The 22,391-nt window shown below is 37.9% G+C and overlaps 2 protein-coding genes across 4 annotated transcripts in view; one reads left to right on the top strand and one right to left on the bottom strand.

Annotated features, from left to right (window-relative positions):
- ECM2 (extracellular matrix protein 2) overlaps window positions 1-8,011 on the bottom strand; it is a 40,500-nt gene extending 32,489 nt beyond the window's left edge. For 2 of the 3 annotated variants that reach the window (XM_005684161.3, XM_005684160.3), the window contains exon 1: window positions 7,870-8,010. The gene's annotated coding sequence lies outside the window, so the exon portion shown is untranslated. Of the gene's footprint in view, window positions 1-7,869 lie in introns of all 3 variants that reach the window. The other variant, XM_013966189.2, reaches the window with a different exon arrangement.
- The window catches only part of CENPP (centromere protein P), a 235,608-nt gene that overhangs the window by 191,599 nt on the left and 21,618 nt on the right, over window positions 1-22,391 (top strand).

A 22,391-nucleotide genomic window follows, 5' to 3' on the forward strand; every position in this document is an offset into this window, starting at 1 on the left:
AAGATATTTAAAGAAATCCAAATGAGCTTATAAAGATATAAAATACAATATGAGAGAATATACTGCAAGGGATGAATAGGACATTAGACACCATAGGAAAAAATTAGTAAAGTGGAAAATATAGTCATAGAAATTACATAAAATGAAACAGACACACACACAAGACCAGTAAAAAACATGAGCGGAATATCATCAAATTGTTGGGCAACTTTAAGCAGATCAGTTTACATCCAGTTCCAGCCCCTGAAGGACTGTGTTTGAAGAAATAAAGCCTGGTCTTTTCCCAAATATGAAGAAAATTATAAAGCCACATATCCAATATCAATAAACCCCCAAAATAAGAAATATGAAGAAAATTATGTCAAATAATCTTCATAATCAAATTGCTTTTATACCAGTAATAAGAATATCTTAAAAGTAACCAGAGAAAAAAACATAAGAATAGGATAAAAGACTTCTCATTCAAAACAGTACAAGCCAAAAGACAATGGAGCAATAGCTTTTAGGTACTGGGGGAAAAAATAAATAGACTTAGAGTTCTTTATTTTTTTTTTTAAGATTTCTTTTTTATGTGGACCATTTTTAAAGTCATCATTGAATTTATTACAATATTGTTTCTCTTTTATGTTTTGATTTTTTAGTCAAGAGACAGATAGGCTGTTAGCTCCCTGACCAGGATTTGGGCCAGCACCCCTTACATTGAAAGGCAAACTCTTAACCACTGGACTGCCAGGGAAGTCCCTACTTAGAGCTGTATACTCAGTGAAAATGTCTTTCAGAAACACAGGCAAAATAAAGACTTTTTCAGACATAGAAAAGCTGAAGGAATTAATCACCAGCAGAAATGCACTATAAAAAATGCTAACATATAAGGAAAATTATATTAGATGGAATTATGGAGCTACACAAAGGAATGAAACCACAGGAAATGACATACAAATGGATAACTCTTTTACTTTTAAATCTCTTTTAAAAATTATTGTTTAATACAGTCATCTGTTTAACAGGTGTTAATATAATACCATTTTGGGGATTTCTATCTTAAGTGAAAGTAAAATGTATGACAACAGAAGCAGAAAGGAGAAAGTGTAAATATACTGTTGTAATGTATTTATAAGTAAAGTGGAATATCAATTGAAGGTAAACTGTAATAAGTTAAAGATACATATTATATGCCCTATAGCTTAGAGGGTAAAGCGTCTGCCTGCAATGCAGGAGACCTGGGTTCAACCCCTGGGTCAGGAAGATCCCCTGGAGAAGGAAATGGCAACCCACTCCAGTACTCTTGCCTGGAAAATCCCATAGATGGAGGAGCCTCGTAGGCTACAGTCCATGGGGTCACAGAGTCAGACATGACTGAGCGACCACACTTTTTTTTTTTTTTAACCACTAAACAAAAAGAGTTATAGCTAATAAGCCATTAAAGATGATAAAGTGGAATAATAAAAATAATCCAAAACATTACATGTGCTATGTGTTGTGCTCAGTCACTTGGTCGTGTCTGACTCTTTGCAACCCTATGGATTGTAGCCCACCAGGCTCCTCTATCCTTGGGATATTCCAGTTAAGAATACTAGAGTGAATTGCCATTCCCTTCTCCAGAGGATCTTCCCAATCCAGAGATAGAACCAGCGTCTCCTGCATTGACAAGTGGATTCTTTACCACTGAGCCACCTGTAAATCATATTGGATGTGGATTCATTAACTGCTACAATTAAAAGGAAGAGGCTATCCAAGTAGAATTTTCTAAGATCCAACTCTATGCTGCCTATAAGAAACTCATGCTAAATAAAAATACAAATAGGTTAAAATTACAAAGATGGAAAATATACCTTGGTAACACTAATCAAAGAAAAAGTGGACGGAATATTTTAGCAATAAAGTATTTTGCCACCAGGGCTTCCCTACTGGCTCAGTGGTGAAGAATTCGCCTGCTAATGCAGGAAACACAGGTTTGATCCCTAGGTCAGTAAGATCCCCTGGAGAAGAAAGTGGTAACCCACTCCAGTATTCTTTGCTGGGAAATCCCATGGACAGAGAAGCCTGGAGACAGTCCATGAGATCGCAGAGTCAGACATGATTTAGCAACTAAACAATAGCAATATTTTTTTTTTATATAATGCTGTTTCACACTTAATAGACTACAGTGTACTGTGAATATAATTTTTATGCACTTGAAAACAAACAAAAGAAATGTGTGACTCCCCTTATTGGTGGTCTAATCAAATCCACAACATCTCTGTAATATGCTTGTATGCTCATTTAATCAGAATTGCATGTTCCTTTATTTATGATCCTACTTTCAGTTTTTGTTTTCATTGTGCTCAGGTGATGCTTCTGTTTCCTTGCAATCTGTATCATTTATAATGGTGCTTTACTCTATAGAACTTAGATTTTGAATGAATCTTTGAAGTCATCTGCTTTTCCATTAATGGAAAATTCTTTATCATCCATGTTCAAACTGCTCTGCCAGAAAAGTCTTCCTTAGACTGAGCTACAATTTGTTGTTGGTCACATCATGGCTCATAAGAGGTTTAAAGATAAAAGCTACATTTACACAGTTATCTTTCCTCTGAGTTCTTAATCTTTTTTATCAATGCTTTTAAAGATGTGTTTAAGTTTCTAAAAATAGTACCTAGTTTTTAAAAACTCAAAATTATATGTAGGCATAAAAGACAAGTTGCCTTAACCATAATTCATAGTTTATTACAAGGGTAGGCATACTTTTTCTTCAGGGTCCAGAGAGTAAACATTTTCAGCTTTGCAAGACAACAATCTCTGTTGAAACTACTCAGCTCTGTTATTGTACCCCAAAATAGCAATGGACAAGAAGTAAATGGATGGCCACAACTATGTTCTGATGGCACTTTGAAAAACAGGATTTGGCCTGTGGGCCATAGTTTCCCAACCACTAGTTTAAGAGTATCTTTCAAGATGCCTCCTAAATATGTATGAACATATATATTTAAATATAAATGAACTATTCTATATGTGTTTTAATACAACCTGTTTTCTTTCCATTCAGTAATAAATTGTGGTCATATGGACATATATAGCAGTGTTTGTAAATGCTTATGGTCTGTGCACTCTATTTTCATTCCATAAGTTATGTAACAATTTGGTGATGGATGTTTAATTTTTTTTCATTTTTCTTTTATTATAAACACTCCTGTGAGAATTCCTTGGCAACCCAGTGGTGTTACTCCACCCTTTCACTGCCAGTGGCCCATGTTCAATCCCTGGTTAGTTAATATATTTTTGCATTATTTTACTTTCAGCCTTTCATATTTTCAATATACTTTCTATTAGCATATCATTTTTAGTGTGATATGACAATGGTGATCTTTGATCTTTTAATTGAATATTTTGTCTATTTGTATTTGTTGTAACATTTGATATCTTTGGATTGAAATCTATTTTCCAACTATCTGTTTTCTAGTTGTCCTGCATGTTCTGTGTTTTAAATTTTTTTTCATTCTTGCTTGTTTTTTGCTGCTTTGTTTTTATTATTCCATTAGTAATTATATACTTTTTCCTTTTATATTCTGAGATTACCACAGACATCCTTGACTTATCAAGTCTATTATAAATTAGTACCTTTACCTATTCCTGGACAACTTTAACTTTACTTATCTCATTCTGGCACATCTACTACTTTTGTTACATATGTTAGTTCTTTATTCAAAAGATGAAGATGATGATTTTATGCTCACAGTTCATTTAGATCAGGCTCTCTCAATCTTAGCACTATTAACATTTGTTTCAGATAATTCTTTTTTGTAGTGGAGCGGGGAGCTGGCCCTTGTATAGTTAGTAGCATCCCTGGCTTCTACCCAGATACCACTACCACCTTCCTCTCAGTTATAGCAACCAAAAATATCTTCAAATATTACCATATGTGTCTTGGGAGATGGAAAGAATCAGTCTGCCTCCAGTTAAGAACCACTAGTTTAGATCTATGTAAATATTTATCCTTTTTCTTTCTCCTTATTTCTTCCTGTGTCTCCAGTCTTCTATCAGGATTATTTTCTTCCTAATTGAAGAATACTTTTTAGTAATTCCTATAGTGCAGGACAACTGGTGACCAGTTCCTTTGTATGTTTGTTTATATGAAAATATTCATATATTATGTTCATTCTGAAAGAATGTATTTACTATATACGGAATTCTAGGTTAACAAGTGTTTTTGCATTTTGAAGATTTCACTCCAGTGTCGTCTTTTTTCCATATTTTGTATTGAGTAGTCATCTGTCAATCTAATTATTTTTCCTTTAAAGGTAACTTTTTTTTGGCTGCTTTTAAGATATTCTCTATTGGGATTCATAGCACTTTTTGAATCTGTGATCTTATATTCATCAACTTTGGACACTTCTTAGCCCTTACCTCTTCAAATAATACTCTCCTGCTTCTCCTTCCTTTTTATTTTTAGAACTACAATGACATGTATGATGCCTTGTTAGTCACTCAGTCGTGTCCACCTCTTTGCGATCCCATGGACTGTAGCCCACCAGGCTCCTCAGTCCATGGAATTCTCTAGGCAAGAATACTGGAATGGATTGCCATTTCCTTCTCCAACATGTACGATGAAGTGAAGTGAAGTCACTCAGTCGTGTCTAGCTCTTTGCGACCCCATGGACTGTAGCCCACCAGGCTTCTCCATCCATGGAATTTTCCAGGCAAGAGTACTGGAGTGGGTTGCCATTTCCTTCTCCAGGGGATCTTCCTGACCGAGGGATCAACTTGGGTCTCTCACATTGCAGGCAGATGCTTTACTGTCTGAGCCACCAGGGAAGCCCACGTGTATGATAGTTTTCTCATTGTCTTTAATGTCACTTTCTCTCATATTTTTCTTCCTCTGTCACCCTGTGATTGATCCTGGTTATTCCACTAACCTCTTTTCCATTTACTATCTGTTCAGCTGTGGTTTATCCACTATTGAATCCATCCATTGACTTCCTTGTTTCTGTTTTTGTGGTTTCTTAGCTTTTTGGGTTTTTAATGGGTTTTTATTCTTTCTGATTCTCTGCTGAAATTTTTAATCTTTCATGTTTTCCACATGGTACTCACATTTATTTAAGTCTGAGTCTAACAGCTCCATGTTGGGACCTTTTATATGTCTATTTCTATTGTCTATTATTTCTTTTTAGGTTTTTAGCCATTCTCTTCTGTTTCTTTTTATGCTTGATGGTATTTGACTGCCAGCCATTACATATGAAAAATTATGAAAATACTTTGAAGCCTATGATGATGTATTATTTATCCTAAAAGAATTTACGTTCAAACATGAAATTAAGTGTACTATCAATCATAAATTTATATGATTTGAAGCTGAGTTTCACTATATCTAGTTAATGATTATATTTTAGATCCCAAACCAAAGCCTGGTGATTTCATCAGCCTCACTTTTCCCTACCACCCCTGCTATTTCCTGCTCCTTTCCTTGAGTTTTGTTTCTGTCATGACTTGAGCGGCTGCTTTAAAGCTATACTAAGCTTCTCAGTCACCTCTTTTGGTTCCACAGATGCCTCCAGAAGAAAAGCTGTTTGGATTTTAGTTTTGTCCTAAATAGTGGCCCTGTTTTTTTTCCTACTTTTTTAAAAAATAATTCTCAGCAGTCCCAATTGCCTAGACCGTAATTATGAGAGTTAGAAGTCCCCTCAGATTAGTTTTATTTCGCTGAAAATATATCATTTCTTTGAGCGAATGCTTTGGGTTGTAAATTTTAATTATTTTATGTCAGAAAATATCATTTTGTTTAGTTGGAAGTAGAATTATGATTTTAAAATCATTTTCCTTCAATGCTTTACATGTATTATTCCATTTGTTTTTTATATCTGCTCTTATCGATGAAAAGTTTAACTTGAATCTGATTCTCATCTCTTTGTAATAAATCCTTTTTCCTCTCTCTGGAGAGGTTCTTTTCAGATCTTAAACTTATTTTTAATATTCAGCGGTTTTAACATAATGTACAGGGTTTTTTATTTGTTTGTTTTTTCCTTCTTTATGTATCCTTCTTGGGATCTTTTACTCCCAAATAGAAGATATCTTTCTTTTCCACATACATTCTTTTAACTCAGTTCTTTCCTATACCTATTCAAGGCTGTGTTTTTCCTCTTTAAATTCATTCATATCTTTGTATTTGAAGGATTCCTCACGGTTTCTGTCTCACCACAAGTTTCCCTTCTTATTTCCTACATAGCTGTATATCCATGTGTGTATTTATTTGTAATATATCTTCTCTTATTTCTAGGTATTTGGTGAGAGGAAAGGAGTGATATCTGCTTAGCTTGCCCTCTTGAATCTTGGTAGTTCTTTTTATAACTTCATCCACCAGAATTATCCTCCTCTAGTCAGGTTGTACTTGGGTCACATGCTGACTTGTCACCACTTTATGTTAGCTCAACAAATGGCAGCCTCTAAGGTATTTTCATGTTAACGAACCTCAGCATGCAATCTTTTTTTCAGTATATATGTACATTAATTACTGCATTTCAAACCCTTTACTGTAGGTTATTGAGATGAAACTATATTAGAACAATGTTTTGTAATCTACATTAGTTTTTTAAAAAACTAACTTGCAAAATGTGAGGGAGGAGCAAATTCCCTAGCTGATTGGCACCTGAAATTGTAAAAGTCAATTCAGAGAGCAAGCTAATATGTTGGGAAGGAATGATAACACCAGTAGGGGAAAGCAATATGAAAAGTTGGCACGTGAGACAGGGTAGAAATAGAATTTGCTACGTGGCAAGGGAGATGAACTGTGATAGTGTTAATTCTGTATTCTACGTAAAATCTGTACATGGAGATTTTCTTGCTTTGACAGTTGACAGTTGGGTATGTAACTCTCCATTCTATGGTCGATGAGAGTTATGAGGAGTCAGGCCCTGGACCTAAGGGCTATGGAGGTAAACTTAATGAGTATCTCAGGCATCATGTTGTTCCTGAGCCTGTTAACTTAACAAGAGTATTGCCCAAGCTCACCCTTCTCTCCATTATCCCTATCTATCTCTCTTTGCCTCCCCCGCCCCAAATTGGCTCATTTTTTGCTTATACAGAAGCCTAAATAGATATATACAGAAATAAATTTACAGAGCTATCTTAATTTTAACAACATCAGACTCTAAATAGTCTCATTGAAATGTTTAAATAATTTTTATGAAATGACCTCTCAATACTAATTTTATCATTGATGCCTAGGCCTTTATTTTCAGTGATTTATAAAATTTCACATTGCATTTAATATTTACTTTATAATTGAGTGAATATGTTTCTAGAGGTAAACTTTTATGAGACAGTAGGTCTAACCACTGTAGGCATTATTTTGATCAAGTAAAATTGTCTTTTTAGTATTTTTTGTGTTTATCCCAACATTAAATATCATCTGTAAATCTTGATTAACTTTTTTTTTTCATTAAAGTTGTTCATCAGCTGTCTTAAGTAAGCTTTAAAAGGGTTTAAATTCAATTTTAATCTTCAACACAAAGCCACAAGATACCTAATTATCCCTTTTAACTTCACTTAGTAGGCTTAAAATGAAAAACATTTTTAATTGATCCTTTGTGCTCTTTAGGACTGTAAAATAGAAAAGAATGAAATTTTCAAACCAACTTATACTTCTATTGAACAAGTAATTCTATTTAAACATATAAAAATATATTTAATCCTAATTTCATAAAGTTTTAAATACTTCAGAAGTAGTCATCCTGAAAAAAAAAACAAGTAAACAAAATAATGTACACTTTAAACTTTAAAAATCTTTTAGTAAGAGCTAATTTCCTCAAGTGCTAAACATATTTGCAACACAAAACACCCAAATATTAAAACCATTCCACACGCTTTAGTAGAAACTTAAAATTTAAAATATTTTACCTGGAAATCTAAACTAAGGAGGCTTTGCTTGGTGTCATTTAAGTCTCCAGATGAAAATGAAACAAAACCAGAGCTTTCTTTAAGACAAAGAAGGGAGTGTTGAAAAATGTTAACTGATTTCTTTGTGAAATCTAAAATAACTGCCTCCCTTGGGGTTACATGCCTTTCGGTTCTTTGTGAAGAAAATCAGCCAAGAGAGTAACTAGGGAAAATGGTTACCAAGGCAAATATTTGTTCTAAATCACGGGAAAATGGAAAGCAGCGGGCGGTGGGAGGAGGACGGGAAACATTAGTCTGTAGGCTGAGAAAGTGGAGTTAGAAGCACAAAAGTGGGGCTTAAGAAATGTGTGATTTTCACAGACTAATTGCATTAAAAATGTTAACATGCATACTAGCCTGTCACTTGAGCTTTATCAGACTGCAGAGATGCTGTTGTTGCCAAATTAGAGGACTATACATTCCTGGAATGCCTTAATTGGGTTAATGTTATTTAAATCTTTAATCAGCTCCCTACCATCCATACCAATCTCACACACAATATTGTTAACAAAACAGGGCTTCCCTGGTGGCTCAGTGGTAAAGAATTTGCCTGCAGGCGGACATGGGTTTGATCCCTGATCCAGGAAGACCCCACATGCCGCCGCACACAGTAACAAAGACCAAGAACAGCCAAAAATAAATAAAATTTTTAAAAGCTGTTATATATTAGTGTCACTGAAATTATATAACTTCCAACCTTAAACAATAATAAAATAGGCAAAAGAGCCATGAGGCTTCTGATTAGGGCAAATTGGTTATCTAGTTCAGCCTCAGTTTCTTCATCTGCAAATGAGCAGGTTACAGTCAGATCAAGGTTCCTGGCCCACAGTGCTGCTAATGGGGGACTTTGGATGAATTACTGCTGTTTGTAACTAATGTTTATTCTTTATACAGCTGGGATGGTAATACCTACCTTTCAAATTTTTGTGCAAGTAGAATGAATAGCATATACAAAATGCCTGCCTTAGACTAGGTAATTTTAATATCTGGTTTTTTTTTTTAATTCTTACTTTACCTCAGGGGTCTAAATTGCTTGACAGAGAAGAGCTACATTTTTGTCTTTCCAAAATCTTAATGTGACTTGGATAGGTCAAATCAAGATGATAGATTGAGTACATGGGCCACCCAAATTCCTAAAACTAAAAACTACATTTTCTTTTAAAAATGTAGTACTGCACCGCAAAATTATTAGTACTATTAGAAGACAAAATTTTTGATAAATTCCTTAAAGACTGGAAGCACATAGGCTCTGTCTGACAGATGATACTATAGCCCAAACAGGTGTAAGACAGGATAATTTTATGGGTGTTCCAAGTTTAAAAATTACAGATCTTAGGAATGGTGAGATTCATTGGGAAACCGCACTCAGCAGAAGCAGGGTATATGACCCCAATCCTCCTGATGTCTCCATCATTTGTTCCAAGTATTATGCATGTACCTCCATATTGAACCCATGTTCTCATCTACTTGGTCTTGCGTGCCTAATAGGAAAGGGATCCAAACTAGCTCAACCTAGTACAAACACTAAGTTGACTATCTCCACCCACACATTCTGAGCTTTTAGTCAGTGATTCTAACATAAGTAGATAGCCCAGGATTACCAAATATTTGGGAAGATACTAACATTAGAGATAGGAGTTCCCCTCGTCTCTTCCCCCAGAATACCGACACACAATCCGAAAAGAGCTTTGGAAATTAAATCAAGAATGAGATGCCACTAGACACCTATTAGAATTGCAAAAACCAAAACAGTGAGGATACAAAGTGCAAGTGAGAACGTGGGGCAGTAGGAATTCTCGTTCACTGCTGGTGGGAGTACTAAATGATACAGACTCTTTTGAAGGTAGTTTGGAGGTTTTCTAGAAGAATTCTGCAGTCAAGCTCCTTGATATTTACCCAAAAAAGTTGAAACTACAAAAACCTGCACAGATGTTGACAGCAGCTTTATTCGTAATTGCCAAAACTTGGAAGCAGCCTTCAATAGGTGAATGGATAATCTGTGGTACATCCTACAATGGAATATTATTTAGTGCTAAAAAGAAATAGGTTATTAAGCCATGAAAAGACATGGAGGAACTTTAAATGCATATTGATTAGTGATTCCAACTATGTGACATTCTGGAAAAGATAAATCTGTCAAGACAGTGATAACGTCAGTGGTTGCCAGGGGTTGTTGCGGGGGCAGGTGGGGGGAGTGGGTCGGAGAGAAATGAATAGGTGAAATCACAGAGGATTTTTAAGGCAGAGGAAATACTGTATATGATATCATAATGATGAATACATGTCTTTGTACAATTATCTAAACTCAGAATGTGCATACCAAGAGTGAACTCTAATGTAGCTTATAAACCTGAGTGATTATGTTGTATATAGGTTCATCAGATGTAACAAATGCACCACTCTACTGGGAGATGTTGATAATCAGGGAGGCTGTGTGCTGAGAGTACTAGGGATTTATGGAAAACTTCTGTACCTTCCTCTCAGTTTTTCTGTGCATCTGAAACTGCTCTTAAAAAAAAAAAAGAGTCTTTAGGGCTTCCCTAGGAACTTCCCTATAGCTCAGATGGTAAAGAATCTGCCTGTAATGCAAGAGACCCAGGTTCGATCCCTGGGTCAGGAAGATCCCCTGCAGAAGGAAATGGCAACCCACTCCAGTATTCTTGCCTGGAGAATTCCATGGACACAGGAGCCTGCCACGCTACAGTCCATAGGGTCGCAAAGAGTCAGACCTGCCTGAGCGACACACACACACACCCAGGCCTTCCCTGGTGGTCCAGTGATTAAGAATCTCCCTGTCAATGCAGGAGACACGGGTTCAGTCCCTGGCTTGGGAAGTTTCCACATGCCGTGGTACAAGTAAGTCCTTGTGGCACAACTACCACAGCCTATGAGCCACAACTACCAAAGCCCACACACCTAGAACCCATGTTCTGCAAGGAAGAATAGCCCCTGCTTACTGCAACTAGAGAGAGTCCATGCATCAAAAATAATAAAATAAATTTTTTTAAAATAGTCTTTAAAAGAGAATGTGGCCTGATTTGAAATATATGCATTGTTTTCGGAAGAAAAAAATGTGAATAACATGCAGTATTAGACACATTGCTTAGAGCAAACAGAAACTCATTCTTTTGAGAACAACTTACCAATAGCTATATTCTGTCCCAGCCTTCCACTTCTAGGAATCCATTATAGAAACATGTCTTTCTCTGCACAAGTGTACCTCCAGGAAAGTACTTTGAAGCATTGTACCCAAGTGTGCTGCTACTGCTGCTAAGTCGCGTCAGTCGTGTCCAACACTGTGTGACCCCATAGACAGCAGCCCACCAGGCTCCCCCGTCCTGGGATTCCCCAGGCAAGAACACTGGAGTGGGTTGCCATTTCCTTCTCCAGTGCATGAAAGTGAAGTGAAAGTGAAGTTGCTCAGTCATGTCCGACCCTCAGCGACCCCATGGACTGCAGCCTACCAGGCTCCTCCGTCCATGGGATTTTCCAGGCAGGAGTACTGGAGTGGGGTGCCATTGCCTTCTCCCATACCCAAGTGTAGAGGGTAGGAACAGTAGGCTATTATAAACTTACATCAAGAGACTGAAGTAACTATTTATTATACAGACATCATAGTTGTCCACAGTATTACCAAGAAAAAGAAAGAAACTTTAAAGCAGCGCATGTGCTATTATGTTACCTTCTTTTAACTTATACAATTTAGTATCTTCCTAGAGAAAAAATTAGAAGAAATAAATAACTGTTAGTTATCTTTGGGTGATGGAATTATGAGAGGATTTTTAGTATGTAATTCTGTATTCTTATGATGTTTTGAGCTTTTCATAACCAGGTCAGACAAAAGGAATCTTTAAAAAAAAGTTTTATAAACAATCAGAAAAGAAATAATTTAAACAGCAGCAAAGAGGAATAGCCAAGACTGGCAAAGTTGCAGAGAACCAGATAATACAGTTTCTGAGGTCCCTGCTTTAAAATCTTGTGAGTTAATGGACATTTACATGAGTCCTCCTGCAGAAACTGTTTTAACCACACTAGTATCAACACATGGAAAATGCTGGTATTAGTGTTCTCCTCCCTTTTATTATTGCAGCCATAACTATGTTCTAAAGCTTGGCTCTGATGGCTGCTCTGCAGTTTGGTATTGGTCACCAAACAGGATGTTAACAGGTCCTTCAGCACAGTCAGTGCACGTTCCAACTCCAAAACATATTTTTGACTAAAGTCTCCTTTTCGGTATTTTTACCTCTGTGGTAGAAAGTACCAATGAGTTAGTTTTTCTTTTAAGGTTGTAATTCCTTATGACAACTTTGTAGATAACACTTAGATAACGCTAAATTTTGAAAATTTTAAGTAAGGGTTCTCTCAGAAATGGGAGTCTTATCTTACCTCAAGCCTATTCTATATCCCTTCCTAGAGTCATAGTCAAATGCCTTTTCAGCTAACTCATACTGAAGTTGCTTCATCTTCCCATAAAGAATACTACACACATCTTTTGGCCACATCACATGTAGGAACACGTGCCCCAGGCATTCGAAGTCCAGAATCTCAACCAGTGGACCACCAGGGAAGTCCCTTCAGTTCAGTTCAGTCGCTCAGTCGTGTCCAACTCTTTGCGACCCCATGAATCGCAGCACGCCAGGCCTCCCTGTCCATCACCAACCCCCGGAGTTCACTCAGACTCACTCCATCGAGTCGGTGATGCCATCCAGCCGTCTCATCCTCTGTCGTCCCCTTCTCCTCCTGCCCCCAATCCCTCCCAGCATCAGAGTCTTTTCCAATGAGTCAACTCTTCGCATGAGGTGGCCAAAGTACTGGAGTTTCAGCTTTAGCATCAGTCCTTCCAAAGAAATCGCACAGCTGATCTCCTTCAGAATGGATTGATTGGATCTCCTTGCAGTCCAAGGGACTCTCAAGAGTCTTCTCCAACACCACAGTTCAAAAGCATCAATTCTTCAGCACTCAGCCTTCGTCACAGTCCAACTCTCACATCCATACATGACCACAGGAAAAACCATAGCCTTGGCTAGACGGACCTTAGTCGGCAAAGTAATGTCTCTGCTTTTGAATATGCTGTCTAGGTTGGTCATAACTTTTCTTCCAAGGAATAAGTGTCTTTTAATTTCATGACTGCAGTCACCATCTGCAGTGATTTTGGAGCCCAAAAAAATAAAGTCTGACACTGTTTCCACTGTTTGCCCATCTATTTCCCATGAAGTGATGGGACCGGATGCCATGATCTTCGTTTTCTGAATGGTGAGCTTTAAGTCAACTTTTTCACTCTCCACTTTCACTTTCATCAAGAGGCTTTTTAGTTCCTCTTCACTTTCTGCCATAAGGCTGGTGTCACCTGAAGTCCCTACTACAGGCTTATATTAATCAACACATTCTTCTAAACAGTTCTTTAAGATCAGCATAACCATACTATAACCTGACAAGGAAATTATAAAAAAGGGTAATTATAAATAAGTCTCACTAATGAACATAGATCTTAGAAAACTAAAATATTAGCAAACCAAATCTACTAGTATATAAATAGGATAATATATCATGACTATACTAGGTTTATTCAACAAATACCTGGTTGATTTAAGGATAAAATCCAAACATTATATGATCATCTTAATGTTTAAAGAAGGAAGAAGGAGGAAAAAAGCTTTTACAGGCTAGAAATACAAGAGAACTCATTAGTCTCTCAGTGTATCTACAGAAAATAACTTGCTTCCACTCCTAGCTATATACCCAAGAGAAGTGGAAACATAAATCCACATAAAAACTGTACACCAATTTTGAAGCTACACTTTTCATAACAGCCAAAATGTGGGAACAACTCAAATATCCAGCTGATGAATGGAGAAAGTAAGTATAGGCTGTTTCTACAGTGGAATATTATTCAGCAATGAAAAGGAATGGTATGCATGCTACAACATGGATGAACCTCAGACATATTATGTTCAGTGCAAGAAGCCAATCACAAGAGGCCACATATTGTATGCCTCTTTTATATGAAGTGTTCACAGTAGGCAGATCCACTAGGCAGAAAGTAGATGAGTGGTTGTTGGGGTGAGGAGACTTAGAGTGGGGTGACACAATGGGGAGTGACTGCTAATGAGTACAGTGTTTGTTCATAAAGTGACCCAAATGTCCCAAAAATAGATATTAGTGATATCACCCAAATATGAAAATACTAAAACCCACTAAATTGTTTAGTCTAAAAGGGTGAATTTAATGATATGTAAATTATATCTCAGCAAAGTTATTATTAAAAAATATTCAATATTGTAATACTGAAATTTTTCCCTTTCTAGGAACGAGACAAGCAGGCTCACTGAAAGTTCTGGCCAGTGCAGTAAAACAAGAAAAAGGAAAAAAAAAAATTATGTAGAAAAGTAGGAAATTAGGTATAAGTAGAAAATTGGGAATTCTCTGGTGGTTCAGCGGTTGGGACTTTTGCTGCCAGCCGCCCAAGTTCAATCCTTGGTCAGGAAACTTGAGATCCAGCAGGACATGTAATGCAGTCCCCCAAAAAGTGTAAGAAAATTAAAGAAGGAGAAAACTCTTATTAGACAGGTGAAATGCTTTCTTTGCATAGGAAATCTAAAATGAGTGATGAAATGAGTAAAGGGAGTCAACTGTATGGTGAGATATGGAAAATAAATTTTTTCTGATGAGCATATTACAAGTGCTTAGGAAGCATCACTACAAACAAAGATAGTGGAGGTGATGGAATTCCAGATGAGCTGTTTCAAATCCTAAAAGATGATGCACTCAATATGCCAGCAAATTTGGAAAACTCAGCAGTGGCCACAGGACTGGAAAAGGTCAGTTTTCATTCTAATCCCAAAAAAAGGCAATGCCAAAGAATGTTCAAACTACCACACAATTGTACTCATCTCACACAGTAGCAAGGGAATGCTCAAAATTCTCCAAGTTAGGGTTCAACAGCACATGAATCAAGAAATTCCAGATATTCAAGCTGTATTTAGAAAAGGCAGAGGAACCAGAGATCAAATTGTCAACATCCATTGGACTATAGAAAAAGCAAGAGAATTCCAGAAAAACATCTACTTCTGCTTCACTGACTCTGCTAAAGCCTTTTTGTGGGTCACAACAAACTGTGGAAAATTCTTAAAGAGAAGGGAACACCAGACCACCTTACATGCCTCCTGAGAAATCTGTATGCAGGTCAAGAAGCAACAGTTAGAACCAGACGTGGAACAATGGACTGGTTCCAAAGTGGGAAAGGAGTACAGCAAGGATGCATATTGTCACCCAGCTTATTTTGTTTATATGCAGAGTACATCATACAAAATTCTGGGCTGGATGAAGCACAAGCTGGAATCAAGATTGCCAGGAGAAATATCAGTAACCCCAGATATGCAGATTAATGCCACCCTTATATCAGAAAGCAAAGCGGAACTAAAGAGCCTCTTGATGAAAGTGAAAGATATATCTAGTCAATCCTAAAGGAAATCAGTCTTGAATATTCATTGGAAGGACTGATACTGAAACTGAAGCTCCAATACTTGGCCACCTGATGTCAAAAGGAGCAAAAGAAGAAGGCAACAGAGGATGAAATGGTTAGATAAATAGCACCACCAACTCAGTGGACATGAATTTGAACAGACTCTGTGAGGTAGTGAAGGACAGAGAAGCCTGACATGCCACAGTCCATGGGTTACAAAGAATAGGAAACCACTTAGCAACTGAACAACAATATTCCATTGTATATATGTACCACATGTTCGTTATCCATTCCTCTGTCAATGAACATTTATGTTGCTTCCATGTCTTGGCTCTTGTAAACAGAACTGCAATGAATTCTGGGGTGCCTGTATCCTTTTGAACCATGGATTTCTCTGTATATATGCCCAGGGGTGGGATTGCTGGATCATATGATAACTATTTTTAGTTTCTTAAGGAACTTCCAGATTGTTCTCCACAGTGGCTGTACTATTTTATTTTACATTCCCACCCACAGTGTAGGAGGGCTCCCTTTTCTCCATACCCTCTCCAGCATTTATAGACTTTTTTATGATGGCCGTTCTGACTGGCATGAGGTGGTATTTCATTGTAGTTTTGATGTGCATTTTTCTAATAATTAGTAATGTTAACCATCTTTTTATACGTCTCTTGGCCATCTGCATGTCTTCTCTGGAGAAATGTCTGTTTAGGTCTTCTGCCCATTTTTTGACAGGGTCGTTTGTTTTTTGGATGTTGAGCCACATGAGTTGTTTGTAAATTTTGCAGACTAATCCCCTATCAGCTGGAGTGTTTGCAAAAATTTTCTCCCATTCCATGGGTTGTCTTTTTGTTTTGTTTGTGATTTCCTTCACTGTGCAAAAGCTTCCGAGTTTAATGAGGTCCCATTTGTTTATTTTGGTTTTATCTCCACAACTCTACTCAGAAAATGGCTCAGAAAAGATACTGCTGTGTTTTATGTCAAAGAGTGTTCTGCCTATGTTTTCCTCTAAGAGTTTTATCCAGTTTTCCCAGCACCATTTATTGAAGACACTGTCTTTTCTCCATTGTACAGTTTAGCCTCCTTTGTCGTGTTAGTCACTTAGTCGTGTCTGACTCTTTATGATCCCATGGGCTATAGATTACCAGGCTTCTCTGTCCATGAGATTCTCCAAGCAAGAATACTGGAGTGTATTGTCATTCCCTTCTTGAGGTAATCTTCCTGCCCCAGGGATTAAACCCAGGTCTCCCACATTGCAGGCAGATGCTTTACTGTCTGACCCACCTGAGAATGCCTTCTTGGTTGTAGATTTATTGACCATAGGTGTGTGAGTTTATTTCTTGGATTTATATCCTGTTCCATTGATCTATATTTCTGTTTTTGTGCCAGTACTATACTATTTTGATGACAGTTGCTATGTAGTATAAAGTTAGGGAATGTGATTCCTCCAGCTCCATTTTCCTTTCTTAAGATTGCTTTGCCTATTCAGGGTCTTTTGTGTCTCCTTACAAATTTTAAGGGTTTTTTTTTTACCTTGTTCTAGTTCTGTGGGAAATGCCTTTGTTGATTTGATAGGGATTGCATTGAATCTATAGATTGCCTTGGTCAGTATAGTCATTTTGATAGTATTGATTCTTACAATCGAAGAACATGGTAGGTCTTTCCAGCTGTTTGTGTCATCTTCAGTTTCTTTCATCAGCATCTATAGCTTTCAGTGTACAGGTCTTTTGTCTCCTCTGGTATGTTTATTCCAAGACCAGGCTAACATCACTTAACACTTGGACTTGAATATCACACTCTGGAGATAGTTGAGTCATTCAGGCTTAGGTCATGAACACAAAAGAATGGATAGCTGGGATAGCTTAATATTCACAGCTCCCAGCTATCCATTCTTTTGTGTTCATGACCTAAGCCTGAATGACTCAGTTATCTCCAGAGTGTGACATTCAAGTCCAAGTGTTAAGTGATGGCACTGACTGTGTCTCAGTGGAATTGTGCGGCCATTGAATCAGCAGCATGGCATTGTGCATAACTGTGATTTGTTCTTCTTTGTTTACTAATATATTCAGTTTCTGTCAGTCAGAAAGAACCTTCCTATATCCTGTCTGGACGTCCTCAAACTACCATCTATTCCATCTTCCTAGTCTCTCCTTGATTTCTTGAAATAATATCTACAGAAAATACCTCCATGTGTTCAGCCTCCCATTTGTTCCTTAATCTACTGTGATTCAGCTGTGGCATTTATGGTTGGTGTAAAAGTGCCCTCTCAAACATTCAGTGGCCCACAGAAGCCATCTATTAGCCTTCTTTTTCCTTATTGTCTTATTGATCGCCCTATTCTTGGAAGTCTATCTTCCCTTCCTTCTATCCATCTTTCTTTCTCTTCATCTTTTACTGACTTCATACCACCCACTTCCACATCATAAATATTCATGTTCTCCATCCTCCATAGCCCTCTTCTGTATCTGTCCTTGCTTGCCCTCATAATATTGTTCATCCAGTAAGCAAACATAAAGGAGCACTAACCACATTGCTTTAACATACGCCAATGAGCTACAGATCTATTCTAAGCTCTTAACTGTTTCCTGAGCTTTATATCCAAATTGCCAACTTTCATTTGTTCACCTTGGTTTGGATCTCTCCCACACATTGTATCAGCACATACAGAAGAACAAGATGTACCGTCTACTCCAAAACTTGTTATTCCTCCTGTATTCCTTATTGTGATAACTCATGGAAATTCAGAAATGCAAGATTTACCTAATTACTGGTTTTACTGCTCAGAAGGGTTTTAAATTTTGGTTCCATCTCTCCCTTTTATAGCTATTTATTTAAGTTTAGGCTTGAAAGGAGATGTGAGTTTATATCATGTCTTCACAGCCAGGATATAGTTTTGCTTATCCAAGCCAACTTTTATTAACACTTGCAATATTCGGACAAGTGTTTCAAGAGGTTTAGGTTAAATTTTTTGGAGGAGAAATTTTGTGCAAAGAAAATCACATTTTGTATTTATGGTTTAATTTCCATTCTTAAAAACTATAGTGATTTTTTTTTTTTGCCATAAGAATGTACATTCAAGGGTAAAAATATAATGCATGTTATTTTAGCAGTTGGTTTTATAGAGTCTTAAAAATAACCTAAGATTAGACATTTTTTGTATGTCGTTTGGCAGAATCAGGTCCTCACTTTTTCCTACATACCCTATACATGAAGGGGATAGAAGAGAAAGAAACTGGCAGCATTAACTAGCTCCACTATGTGCCAAATGCTCTCTGGCTAGGGACAGTACTCAATAAATCCTTCAACCCAATAATGTAGCTTGTTATACTCCAGTTTTCAGAGGAAGAACACTGAAGTATTACAGTCTAAATGTGGAAACTAAAGCTTCACAGAGTTAAATAATTTGTCTCACTTGCTGAGAAATGGAAGAACTGAGCGTAACTTCATTAGTCTGATTTCTTTCTTTTCACAACAGTCAGGCTACACACTTTTCAGCTCACCCCTACAGTGTTCCTTCTCCCAGCAGAAATGGAAGGATGGGTAGAATATATTCTGCAGCCCACATCAGCAGAAACCGACTCTCATCACCATTATGGCTCCACATGTCCATAAACCATAGGAGTCAGATGCCTTCAAGATGAAAACCAGATTGCCTGAGTGTTTGGGGAGCAGACATGATGAAAGTCACTGCAGAGGCATCAGGGCCAGAATTCATCTTGGCCTCTTGCCTGCCAGGGAGAACTGGATGAATCCCACCCTCCCCTGGGACTAGGTTCTTATCTTTAAAAAAGACCACTGTTGACAACCCAGGTGTTTTTCTCTAGCATTCTGGATGTGTCATTCCCACTTTGGGATGAACCACCACAGCCATAGCCTCCAGAACTGCTCTTTCCCTGTAATTTTCCTCCTGCCAACTCTGAAACCTACACTTAGCGTGAGGTTTGTGAGATGATTACACATATGGTAGTTTTAACGTTTGCTGGAAATGGGATTCTTTTCTACTGATACACTGTCTGAAGGCAATGGCTATAAATCAGAGCAACCACAATATTTACAAAGGTATTTTGTGAAAAAGAAGACTTTGGCAACCGGTTAAGCCATCACTCATGGGGGATAAAGTGAAGCTCTCTTGCAGTTTAATAAATCAAAACATAGTGTGTTTGTCCATGGCCTCATTTTTTCCCCATTACTGGTGGGTGATATCATCTTTTTCATTTCCATTAGAATCTTTCAGCATCTGAGAGTAGGAAAAAATTAATGCTAACTTCATTTATTCCACTTTTTAAACAAATTTAATTTTAATTCTAGCAGATTTCTAAGTGCAATTTTCAAACTCTCCTAGGGTTTATGGAATTTTTATGAATAGTATTCTGGAAATAACTGACTTTTCTGTATGTGCAAGATATTGTTTTTGAATTAAGTTCTTTTCTCAATTTGCCCAGATGAAACTCTGATCTTAAAAAGAATAAAACTAAACTCCTCCCTCCAAATTACAGCAGAAGAGTAGATTTAGAAATTGCTAAAACAATGTGTAACAAAGACTAAAATATCCATGATCATACCCTGTTGACACAACTAATGCATAAATAATAGTATTTTTAAACACAGTGCTCATCTTTACTCTGCATTTCTCTGCCAGAGTGAAAAGTGTGAATGTGGCCACTCACATGCATATAGGTATTGAAAGCAAACAGGTGTTATTGCTTTAAAAACTCAAGACTCCACCTTCTGATAGCCTGATCTTTTCTTCAGTCCCTAACTTTAATATCATCTTTTCCAAGAAACTGTCTCTCTTTTCCACAGTTCACCCATAGTAGCACACTAGCTTTACTACTTTTCCAGGACTGATTAACTCTGTTTTATATTATAAATAATGGTTTCCATACATTTTCCCCAAATGTATATAAATTCTTTCAGGACTTATACACATGTGTGCTGCTAATTAAGTCATTTACTTTTTTTTTTCTTTACTGTGTGCATCTTCAGCTCATTGCTAAAATCTGTAAAAAAAAAAAAAAAAAAAGGATGACAAAGGTCTTACTTACACTTGATTAGAATCAGTTCTTGTGACTGTGTAGATGACAATAAACTGTGGAAAATTCTGAAAGAGATGGGAATACCAGACCACCTGACCTGCCTCTTGAGAAACCTATATGCAGGTCAGGAAGCAACAGTTAGAACTGGACATGGAACAACACACTGGGTCCAAATGGGAAAAGGAGTATGTCAAGGCTGTATGTTCTCACCCTGCTTATTTAACTTCTGTGCAGAGTACATCATGGGCTGGATGAAGCACAAGCTGGAATCAAGATTGCCGGGAGAAATACCAATAACCTCAGATATGCAGATGACACCACCATTAAGGCAGAAAGTGAAGAAGAACTAAAGAGCCTCTTGATGAAAGTGAAAGAGGAGAGTGAAAAAGTTGGCTTAAAGCTCAACATTCAGAAAACGAAGATCATGGCATCTGGTCCCATCACTGCATGGGAAATAGATGGGGAAACAGTGGAAACAGTGTCAGACTTTATTTTGGGGGGCTCCAAAATCACTGCAGATGGTGATTGCAGCCATGAAATTAAAAGATGCTTACTCCTTGGAAGGAAAGTTATGACCAACCTAGATAGTATATTCAAAAGCAGAGACATTACTTTGCCAGCAAAGGTCCGTCTAGTCAAGTCTATGGTTTTTCCAGTGGTCATGTATGGATGTGAGAGTTGGACTGTGAAGAAGGCTGAGTGCTGAAGAATTGATGCTTTTGAACTGTGGTGTTGGAGAAGACTCTTGAGAGTCCCTTGGACTGCAAGGAGATCCAACCAGTCCATTCTAAAGGAGATCAGTCCAGGGTGTTCTTTGGAAGGACTGATACTAAACCTGAAACTCCAATACTTTGGCCACCTCATGGGAAGAGTTGACTCACTGGAAAAGACTCTGATGCTAGGAGGGATTGGGGGCAGGAGGAGAAGGGGATGACAGAGGATGAGATGGCTGGATGGCATCACTGACTCGATGGACATGAGTTCGGGTGAACTCTGAGAGTTGGTGATATACAGGGAGGCCTGGCGTGCTGCAGTTCATGGGGTCACAAAGAGTCGGACACAACTTAGCGACTGGACTGACTGAACTTAGTACTAAGTTCAATTCAGTTCAGTCGCTCAGTCATATCCAAGTCTTTTCGACTCCATGGTCTGCAGTATGCCACGCTTCCTTGTCCATCACCAACTCCCAGAGCTTAGCCAAACTCTTGTCCATTGAGTTGGTGATGCTATCCAACCATCTCATCTTCTGTCACCCCCTTCTCCTCCCACCTTCAATCATTCCCAGCATCAGGGTCTTTTCAAATGAGTCAGTTCTTAACATCAGGTGGCCACAGTATTGGAGTTTTAACTTCAGCATCAGTCCTTCCAGTGAATATTCTGGACTGAATTCGCTTAAGATGGACTGGTTGGATCTCAAGAGTCTTCTCCAACACCACAGTTCAAAACCATCAACTCTTCAGCTCTCAACTTGCTTTATAGTCCAACTCGCACATCCATACACAACTACTGAAAAAAACATCTATTGATTAGACAGACCTTTGTTGCCAAAGTAATGTCTCTGCTTTTTAATATGATGTCTAGGAGAAGGCAATGGCAACCCACTCCAGTATTCTTGCCTGGAAGATCCCATGGACAGGGGAGCCTGGTAGGCTGTAGTCCATGGGGTCGCTAGGAGTGGGGCACGACTGAGCGACTTCACTTTCACTTTTCACTTTCATGCATTGGAGAAGGAAATGGCAACCCACTCCAGTGTTCTTGCCTGGAGAATCCCAGGGACGGGGGAGCCTGGTGGGCTGCCATCTCTGGGGTCGCACAGAGTTGGACACAACTGAAGTGACTTAGCAGCAGCACCAGCAGCTAGGTTGATCATAGCCTTCCTTCCAAGGAGCAAGCCTCTTTTAATTTCATGGCTGCTGTCACCATCTGCAGTGATTTTGAAGCCCAAAAGAATAAAGTCTGTCACTGTTTCCTTTGTTTCCCCATATATT

This window comes from Capra hircus, chromosome 8 (genome assembly GCF_001704415.2).
Source record: "Capra hircus breed San Clemente chromosome 8, ASM170441v1, whole genome shotgun sequence".
Classification (NCBI taxonomy): Eukaryota; Metazoa; Chordata; class Mammalia; order Artiodactyla; family Bovidae; genus Capra; species Capra hircus.